This window comes from Tachyglossus aculeatus, unplaced genomic scaffold, assembly GCF_015852505.1.
Source record: "Tachyglossus aculeatus isolate mTacAcu1 unplaced genomic scaffold, mTacAcu1.pri SUPER_34, whole genome shotgun sequence".
Classification (NCBI taxonomy): domain Eukaryota; kingdom Metazoa; phylum Chordata; class Mammalia; order Monotremata; family Tachyglossidae; genus Tachyglossus; species Tachyglossus aculeatus.
The window spans coordinates 2,383,837-2,395,136 of NW_024044839.1; positions in this window are offsets into that span (position 1 = coordinate 2,383,837).

The following is an 11,300-nucleotide window of genomic DNA, read 5'->3' on the forward strand; positions in this document are numbered from 1 at the left end:
CCCTCCCAGGCACTTAGTACAGTGTTCTGCACACAGTAAGCACTCAATAAATATGACTGAATGAATGGAGGGGGAGAATGTTAATGGTCGTATTTTTGTAATGGTACTAAGCCCTTACTAAGAGTATGCTTGTACCCTCCCAGGCACTTAGTACAGTGCTCTGCACACAGTATATAGTGTTATATAACACTGTTGGGTAGGGACTGGCTCTATATGTTGCCAATTTGTACTTCCCAAGCGCTTAGTACAGTGCTCTGCACATAGTAAGCGCTCAATAAATACGATTGATGATGATGATGATTGAGTGAGTGATTGGGGTCCAGTCCAATCAATCCCCAGCCTTGCCCCAGGGTTGGGGGAGGAGGGGGGGGCTTCATGCGGGCCCCAAAGGGGCGGCCTTGCGCATGCGCAGTGCATTCGCAGGTGCACGCTCACCTCTGGCCTGTAGGGGGCAGTCAAGGGGCATTTTGCGCATCATCATCATCAATCGTATTTATTGAGCGCTTACTATGTCATCATCATCATCATCAATCGTATTTATTGAGCGCTTACTATGTGCAGAGCACTGTACTAAGCGCTTGGGAAGTCCAAATTGGCAACATATGGAGACAGTCCCTACCCAACAGTGGGCTCGCAGTCTAAAAGGGGGAGACAGAGAACAAAACCAAACATACTACCAAAATAAAATAAATAGAATAGATAGGTACAAGCAAAATAAATACAGTAACAAATATGTACAAACATCATCAATCGTATTTATTGAGCGCTTACTATGTGCAGAGCACTGTGCAGAGCTTAGGAAGCCAGTCAATCACCAGTATTTATTGAGCGCTTTCTGTGTGCAGAGCGCTGTACTAAGCGCTTGGGAGAGCACACTATAATAGTATAACAGACCCATTCCCTGCCCATAATGAGTTTACACTTTGGAGGTGAAGTGACTAACCTTATAGTGACTGACCTTATGGAGAAGCAGCGTGGCTCAGTGGAAATAGCCCAGGCTTTGGAGTTAGAGGTCATGGGTTCAGATTCCGACTCCGCCAACTGTCAGCTGGGTGACTTTGGGCAAGTCACTTGACTTCTCTGGGCCTCAGTTACCCCATCTGTAAAACGGGGATTAAAACTGTGAGCCCCCGGTGGGCCAACCTGATCACCTTGTAACTTCCCCAGCACTTAGAACAGTGCTTTGCACATAGTAAGCGCTTAACAAATGCCATTATTATTATACATTACTTATGGATATTAATGGATATTAATTACAGTGCTCTGCACACAGTAAGCGCTCAATAAATATGATTGAATGAATGAATGGCCATCTCCCCCTCTACCCATCCAACAGACAATTTCCCTCATTCATTTATTCATTCATTCGATCATATTTATTGAGCGCTTACCGTGTGCAGAGCACTTGGGAGAGTATAATACAACAAGAAACAGACACATTCCCTGACAAGCTTACTCTTAGTAAGGGCTTAGTACCATTACAAAAATACCACCATCAACATTCCCCCCTCCATTCATTCAATCATATTTATTGAGTGCTTACTGTGTGCAGAGCACTGTACTAAGTGCCTGGGAAGGTACAATATAACAGCGTGGCTCCGTGGAAAGAGCCCGGGCTTTGGAGTCAGAGGTCATGGGTTCAAATCCCAGCTCCGCTGCTTGTCAGCTGTGTGACTTTGGGCAAGTCACTTCACTTCTCTGTGCCTCAGTTACCTCATCTGTAAATGGGGATTGATTGTGAGCCCCACATGGGACAACCTGCTCACCTTGTACCTCCCCAGCGCTTACAACAGTGCTTGGCACATAGTAAGCGCTTAATACCAAAAAAACCCCCCAAAAAACCAATAAGTTGTTGCCTACTTGTACTTCCCAAGCGCTTAGCACAGTGCTCTGCACACAGTAAGCGCTCAATAAATACGATTGAATGAATGAATGAATAAACAGACACATTCCCTGCCCACAATATGTTTGCATTCTAGAGAGGGAGACAGGCTGTCTTCTCCTTGTGGAAAGGGAACATGTCTGCCAACTCTGTTGTATTGTCCTCTCCCAAGCGCTTAGTACAGTGCTCTGCACACAGTATTATTATTATCAAGCGACATCGAGTCGTTTCCGATTCATGGCGACTCTAGGAATGTATTTTCTCCAGAACGTCCTGTCTTCTGCCATAATCCGTAACCTTGCTAACGGTTCTTCCGTTATCGTTGTTACGGTTTCTATCCATCTAGCTGCCGGCCTGCCTCACCCACGTTTTCCCTGGGCTCTTCCTAGCGTTAGTGTCTTCTCCAGAGAATTATTCCTCTTGATCATGTGTCCGAAATACGCTTATAATAATAATAATGGCATTTATTAAGCGCTTACTATGTGCAAAGCACTGTTCTAAGTCATTTGTTCTAAGTCAGAGAAGCAGCGTGGCTCAGTGGAAAAGAGCCCGGGATTTGGAGTCAGAGGTCATGGGTTCGAATCCCGGCTCCGCCACATCATCATCAATCGTATTTATTGAGCGCTTATTATGTGCAGAGCACTGTACTAAGCGCTTGGGAAGTACAAATTGGCAACATATAGAGACAGTCCCGACCCAACAGTGGGCTCACAGTCTAAAAGGGGGAGACAGAGAACAAAACCAAACATACTAACAGAATAAAATAAATAGAATAGATATGTACAAGTAAAATAAATAAATAAATAAATAAATAGAGTAATAAATCTGTACAATAATAATAATAATAATAATGGCATTTGTTAAGCGCTTACTATGTGCAGAGCACTGTTCTAAGCGCTGGGGGTGGATACAAAGTGATCAGGTTGTCCCATGTGGGGTTCACAGCCTTAATCCCCATCTTACAGATGAGGGAAGTGAGGCTCAGAGAAGTTAAGTGACTTGCCCAAGGTCACACAGCAGACATGTGGCAGAGCCAGGATTTGAACCCTTGACCTCTGACTCCAAAGCCCGGGCTCTTCTCCACTGAGCCACGCTGCTCCACATATATACATATACATATACATGTACAAACATATATACATATATACAGGTGCTGTGGGGAAAGGGAAGGAGGTAAGATGGGGAGATGGAGAGGGGGGCGAGGGGGAGAGGAAGGAAGGGGCTCAGTCTGGGAAGGCCTCCTGGAGGAGAGTATTCCCGGCAAACGACATACGTTGCTTTTCTCTGGATAAGACTGACGACGGCGTCCCACCATGACTTCTGTCGTTCCATACAGAGCTGCTTACACACGGGCAAGGGCAAGCAGGGAGGCTGGTGTGCGCTGAATTGAGAGCTCGACTTCTCCCGCAATTGTAAGTGACCGGTAAATACCACTCCAAGCAGAAACACTTCTAGATCTAATATACAAATTGACTCGGGAATGTTGGTTTCCAGTCTTGAGGTCTCCTGGGGTAAGTGATGAAAGAGCTGCTTTAGCCACTTGCGGATCGCAGGCATGGTGGACGTGGAGTTCCACTGTAAGCCAAGCCAAGTGAGGTGCTGGATGTCTGCTGTGTGACCTTGGGCAAGTCACTTCACTTCTCTGAGCCTCAGTTACCTCATCTGGAAAATGGTGATTAAGACTGTGAGCCCCACATGGGACGACTTAATCACCTTGTATCCCCCCAGCGCTTAGAACAGTGCTCTGCACATAGTAAGCGCTTAACAAATGCCATCATTATTATTATTATATTTGGCTTTCCAAGGGCCACTTTAAGGGCTCAATAAATACTCCGGAATGAAGGAATGAGTTATCCAGAGGCCCATCTCTCAGGCCCTCAGCTGCCAAGAGGAGGGGGAACTCTTGGTCTCCCTACAGTCTCCCTCAGCCCTTATCAGCCTATTTTCGGACAAAAAAAGGAAAATTCTGCTTCAAAAAGCCAAGCTGGGGTGGGAGATCCCTCATTCTCTCACTCAGGTGGACTGGGTGCAGCCTGCAGGGCCTCTCCCTGGCTCTGGCTTGACTCTAAGGTCGCTGTGCACAGGGAATGTGTGTGTTTATTGTTCTATTGTCCTCTCCTAAGTGCTTAGTACAGTGCTCTGCACACAGAAAGCGCTCAATAAATATGATGATGGACTGTTGGACCCCAAGAGGCTTCAAACCCCCCAAGTCTCCAGAGGGCAACCCTCCCCGACACCTCTCTCCTCTTGGGGGTAGGGCAGGGTAAGGTCAGCAGCCAGGGCCACCAGTCAGTCAATCGTATTTATTGAGCGCTTAATGATGATGATGATGATGGCATTTATTAAGTGCTTACTATGTGCAAAGCACTGTTCCAAGCGCTGATAATAATGGCACTTATTAAGCGCTTACTATGTGCAAAGCACTGTTCTAAGGACTGGGGAGGTTACAAAGTGATCGGCTGGTCCCCCGGGGGGGTTCACAGTCTTAATCCCCATTTTACAGATGAGGGAACTGAGGCCCAGAGAAATGAAGCGACTTGCCCAAAGTCACACAGCTGACAATTGGTGGGGCCGGGATTTGAACCTCTGACTCCAAAGCCCGGGCTCTTTCCACTGAGCCACTTGCAGAGCAGTGCAAGAGCTCTGTACTAAGCACTTGGGAGAGTACCCTAATACAATACCAGAGCCTCAAATGCCAGATACAGTGCTCACTGCCCAGCTCTACAAATCCCATTCACCCACTGACCGATTTGATTAAGTGGAATGAAGCTAATGAACCCAGGCCTGGATCAGGAAAGACCTGGGTTCTCATCCCGGCTCTGCCACTTCTCTTCTGAGTGACCCTGGGCAAGTCATTTCCCTTCTCTATGCCTCACTTCCCTCATCTGTCAAATGGGAATTAAGACCGTGAGCCCCAGGTTGGCCAGGGACTGTGCCCAACCTGAATATCTTGTATCTACCCTAGTGCTTAGTTCAGTGTCTGGCCCGTAGTAAGCACTTAACAAATACCATTAAAAAAAAAAGGTGAGGGTCGCAGGGACAGGAGCTCTAGGTTCGATCTCCAGTGGCTACCAATCAATCTGCGCATCAGGCAGAAACTCCTCACCCTGGGCTTCAAGGCTGTCCATCCCCTCGCCCCCTCCTACCTCACCTCCCTTCTCTCCTTCTCCAGCCCAGCCCGCACCCTCCGCTCCTCCGCCACTAATCTCCTCACCATACCTCATTCTCGCCATCGACCCCCGGCCCATGTCCTCCCCCGGGCCTGGAATGCCCTCCCTCTGCCCATCCGCCAAGCTAGCTCTCTTCCTCCCTTCAAGGCCCTACTGAGAGCTCACCTCCTTCAGGAGGCCTTCCCAGACTGAGCCCCCTCCTTCCTCTCCCCCTCCTCCCCCGTCCAACCCTCCCACCTTACCTCCTTCCCTTCCCCACAGCACCTGTATATATGTATATATGTTTGTACATATTGATTATTTATTTATTTTACTTGTACATATCTATTCTATTTATTTTATTTTGTTAGTATGTTTGGTTTTGTTCTCCATCTCCCCCTTTTAGATTGTGAGCCCACTGTTGGGTAGGGACTGTCTCTATATGTTGCCAATTTGTACTTCCCAAGCGCTTAGTACAGTGCTCTGCACACAGTAAGCGCTCAATAAATACGATTGATGATGATGATGAGCTGAAGGTGTTTGCGGTCAGTAGAGGGTCTCCCTGAGGGTCTCTCTTTCTTCTGTGTGAGCACACCTCCCCCCCGCCAGCCCCGAGATTTGCCAAGGCCGGGCTCGGGTCTGACGTGCACATCCCGGGCCTCCAATGCCCTCTCCGGGGCTTGATAAGCATCTGTTGCCATAGTTACCTGGCCTCGCAACTCTCACCGGATGAGTTTCCTCCAATGGCAGCTAAAGCAGCTGCAGTTTGGCTAAACAGAGCTTTCCTTAGAGGTGTGGGCAGGTGCCCACAAACACACGCAAAATCCCGGCTCCATCGCATGTCTGCTATGTGACCCTGGGCAAGCCACAGCATTCATTCAGTCGTATTTATTAAGCGCTTACTGTGTACCATGTATGGTGTAGACTAAGCTCTCAATAAATACGATTGATTGATTGATACCTAACAAGTTTTCATAATAATAATAGTAATTATGGTATTTGTTAAGCGCCAAGCACTCTACTAAGTGCCCCAAGGTGTAGGCCATAGAAATGGAAGTTGACAAGTTGGCTCTCTGTTGGGGGGGGTTACCATTAGCAATGATCCCTGGAGGTCTGAATCCCAAATAAGGAGAAGGGGAGACCAGCCACCACTTTAACTTGCTCTGGGTTTGTCTGTCGATCTGTAACTTATTTATATATCTGTAGTAATAATAATAATAATAATAATAATGGCATTTATTAAGCGCTTACTATGTGCAAAGCACTGTTCTAAGCACTGGGGAGGTTCCAAGGAGATCAGGTTGTCCCACAGGGGGCTCACAGTCTTAATCCCCATTTTACAGATGAGGGAACTGAGGCCCAGAGAAGTGAAGTGACTTGCCCAAAGTCACCCAGCTGACAAGTGGCAGAGCTGGGATTCGAACTCATGACCCCTGACTCCAAAGCCCAGGCTCTTTCCACTGAGCCACGCTGCTTCTCTAATATACAGATTACAGATATGTAATATAACAAATATTATTAATTTGTTATATGTAATATAACAAATACTGCATATATATGTGTAATATAACAAATAATAAACAGATATGTAATGTATTTACATATCTGTTTACCTATTGTATCTATGATTTTTATTTATATGTATGTCTTCCTCATCATCCTCATCATCATCAATTGTATTTATTGAGCGCTTACTATGTGCACAGCACTGTACTAAGCGCTTGGGAAGTACAAATTGGCAACATATAGAGACAGTCCCTACCCAACAGTGGGCTGGTTGCTCAGAGGAGTATTTATTGAGCACTTAGAGTGTGCAGAGCACTGTACTAAGAGCTCTGGAGAGGACAATACAACAGAGTTAGTAGTAACATTTCCCTCCCACAGTGAGCTGACAGTCTAGAGGGGGCTTAACTGGATGGTCTCTTCCCCTCTCCCGGGCCTGCATCAGAAAATCACAATGGTACACCACACCCGAAGAAACCTAGGGGCAAAGTGAACGTAAAAACAAAGGCTATTTGATCTTGATGTTTTTTCAATCATAGCAGGGGTAATGTACATTTGTTCTATATGTACTATATAGATTGAGAAGGTATGTACATGTACACTTCTTTAGTTTACAGATATACACATTATATATTTGGGAGGAGATATTTCTGTTTGGTACATACACACACCTCCACTGAGTGGAGAGACAAATGCCCAAATACATACACACACACACGCATACACACTTGTGGTGATCTCAACATTAAAATATTTTCTTCTGAAATGTACTAACACTGTAGAGTGTGGGGAGGAAAGAGGGAGGATCATGAGGAGTGAAGCCAAGAGCTGATTGGGAAGGAGGTGGGGAAGAGGAGAGAACAGAGTTTTCTTTTGATTTCCACTCTTTCGCAGCCTGCGGGGAGGGGGGTGGGGGCTCTCAAGGCCACATTGAGAAGAACGGGAAGGGGAGGGGGGTCCCTGGGGACAAGAGGAATGCCCAGTCTGAGAAGACTTTATTAATAATAATAATAATGGTATTTGTTAAGCACTGGGGTGGATACAAGCAAATCAGGTTGGACACTAAGCCCTGGGGCAAGTACAAGCAAAGCAAGTTGGACACAGGGCCCATCCCAGGTGGCTCACAGTCTCAATCCCCATATTACAGGTGAGGGAACTGAAGCACAGAGAAGTAAAGTGATTTGCCCAAGGTCACACAGCCAACCCTGGTAAAAAAAAAATCCAGAGCCCAACCAAATACTCCATCCACTCCGCCGTCCGACAGGGAGGCAGACACCCCCAAATAGGGAACCAAGGCAAGAAGAGAAGTAGTGTGGCCTGAGAGTCAGACATACAGACTTGAGACTACAGAGTTGGAAATGGTTCACTACTCACAAGGACTCTTGTGTCCTTGTGTGTCAATCAATCAATCATATTTATTGAGCGCTTACTATGTGCAGAGCACTGTACTAAGCGCTTGGGAAGTACACATTGGCAACATATAGAGACAGTCCCTACCCAACAGTGGGCTCACAGTCTAAAAGGGGGAGACAGAGAAGAAAAAAAAAAAAAAAAACCAAACATACTAACAAAATAAAAATAGAATAGATATGTACAAGTAAAATAAATAAATAGAGTAATAAATATGTACAAACATATATACATATACACAGGATCTTACCATCTTAAGTACCATCTTAAGGTGTCCATCTTACCTCCTTCCTTTCCCCATAGCACCTGTATATATGTATATATGTTTGTACATATGTATTACTCTATTTATTTATCTTACTTGTACATATCTATTCTATTTTATTTTGTTAGTGTGTTTGGTTTTGTTCTCTGTCTCCCCCTTCTAGACTGTGAGCCCGCTGTTGGGTAGGGACTGTCTCTATGTGTTGCCGACTTGTACTTCCCAAGCACTTAGTACAGTGCTCTGCACACAGTAAGCACTCAATAAATATGATTGATTGATTGATTGATTGATTGACTCTGGTAGCTGGAAGTACTTGGTCTAACCATCCTGTTGATCTCTGGTCCTCTAGCCCAGAAGTAGCTACATTTTAAAACTGAAAGAAAACAATTCCTTCCCAGGCTCTCTCTGGCCACCTTCCCTTTTCTACAGTATTTGTTAAATACCTATTTATGTGCCAGGCACTGTTCTAAGCGCTCAGGTTGATACACGCTCATCAGGTTGGACACTGCCCCACATGGGGCTCACCGTCTTAAACCCCATTTTACAGATGAGGTAACGGAGGCCCAGAGAAGTGAAGCGACTTGCCCACAGTCACACAGCAGATACGTGGCAGAGCCAGAGCACAACATCCTCTGAATCCCAGGCCCGTGCGCTTCCCATTAGGCCACACTGCTTATATATCATATATATATCAATCGTATTTATTGAGCGCTTACTGTGTGCAGAGCACTGTACTAAGCGCTCGGGAAGTACAAATTGGCAACATCTAGAGACAGTCCCTACCCAACAGTGGGCTCACAGTCTAAAAGGGGGAGACAGAGAACAAAACCAAACATACTAACAAAATAAAATAACTAGAATAGATATGTACAAATAAAATAAATAAATAAATAAATAGAGTAAAAAAATATGTACAAACATATATACATATATATATATCAGTCGTATTTATTGAGCGCTTACTGTATGCAGAGCACTGTACTAAGCACTCAGGAAGTACAAACTGGCAACATATAGAGACAGTCCCTACCCAACAGTGGGCTCACAGTCTAAAAGGGGGAGACAGAGAACAAAACCAAACATACTAACAAAATAAAATAAATAGAATAGATATGTACAAATAAAATAAATAAATAAATAGAGTAAAAAAATATGTACAAACATATATACACATATATATCAATCATATTTATTGAGCGCTTACTGTGTGCAGATCACTGTACTAAGCGCTCGGGAAGTACAAATTGGCAACATATAGAGACAGTCCCTACCCAACAGTGGGCTCACAGTCTAAAAGGGGGAGACAGAGAACAAAACCAAACATACTAACAAAATAAAATAAATAGAATAGACATGTACAAGTAAAATAAATACAGTAATAAATCTGTACAAACATATATACATATATACAGGTGCTGTGGGGAAGGGAAGGAGGTAAGATGGGGGGATGGAGAGGGGGAAGGGGGGGCCTTATTCTCCCTATATTCTCCTTACATAAGGGGGGGGGAACCTTATTCTCCCTATAACCAGGGGAGGAGAGGGAATTTGGACCCAGGGCCTCTCAAGGAGTTCACACAAGCTCCCTGTGGCCAGGATGCAGCTGGATGGGGCAGCCCCCCTCCTCGCCCCCCACAAGGCCTTTCCTAGACTCCTCCGGCGGGGCCTTGGGAAGCAGCCCAGCTGTGCTGAGCTAAAGCCCACTTTTCCAGTGATTTCTGCAGCTGAGAGGGACTTGGGGGTGGGGGCGGCCTGGCAGGCGGTAATATTAACGACCAAGGAAATTGGGATCCTGGAAGGGGGAAAGGGAGGTAACAGGGAAGAGGATGGGTCTCAAGGTTTTGCATCTGCTGCTGTCATCCAGATGAGATGCTGACTATTTCATTCCCCGACACTCAAGCTGGGTTAGAGGAAACAGGTGTTGTGGAGGCAATGATCCGTTAGCACTTTGTCTTTTCTGCACCTTTATAACCCCGGATTATGTGGTGCCGCTGGGAGCCTAGTTTCCGCTGCATTCCCAGGAGAGGACCTTAACAATAATAATAATTGTGGTGTTTGTTAAGTGATGATGATGATGATGGCATTTGTTAAGTGCTTCCTATGTGCAAAGCACTGTTCTAAGTGCTGGGGAGGTTACAAGGTGATCAGGTTGGCCCACGGAGGGGCTCACGCGTGGTTCTGTGGAAACAGCCCGAGCTTTGGAGTCAGGGGTCATGGGTTTGAATCCCGGCTCTGCCAATTGCCAGCTGTGTGACTTTGGGCAAGTCACTTCACTTCTCTGTGCCTCAGTTCCCTCATCTGTAAAATGGGGATTAAGACTGTGAGCCCCCCGTGGGACAACCTGATCTCCTTGTAACCTCCCCAGCGCTTAGAACAGTGCTTTGCACATAGTAAGTGCTTAATAAATGCCATCATTGTTATTATTATTATTATTATTATTAATCTCCATTTTACAGATGAGGAAACTGAGGCGCAGGGAAGTTAAGTGACTTGCCCAAAGTCACACAGCTGACAATTGGCGGAGCCAGGATTTGAACCCATGACCTCTGACTCCAAAGCCCACGCTCTTTCCAATGAGGCATGCTGCTTCTTGCTTAGTATAGTTCTTGCTTACTATATACCAAGTGCTGGGGTAGTTACAAGATAAAAGCAGCATGGCCAGTGGATAGAGCCCGGACTGGGAGTCAGAAAGACCTGGGTTCTAATCCCACTCCACAATTTGTCTTCTGTGTGATCTTGAGCAAGTCACTTCACTTCTCTGGGCCTCAGTTACCTCATCCTGTAAAATGGAGATGAAAACTGTGAGCCCCGTGTGGGACATGAACTCTGTCCAAACCTATTAAGTATTTACCCCAGCGCTTAGTACAGTGTCTGGCACATAGTAAGCACTTAATAACAAAAAAAGTCAATGTAGGAGGGAGAACAGATATTGAATCCCTCTAGACTATGTTTATTGTGGGCAGGGAATGTGTCTACCAACTTGGTTATATCATCATCATCATCAATTGTATTTATTGAGCGCTTACTATGTGCAGAGCACTGTACTAAGCGCTTGGGAAGTACAAATTGGCAACATATAGAGACAGTCCCTACC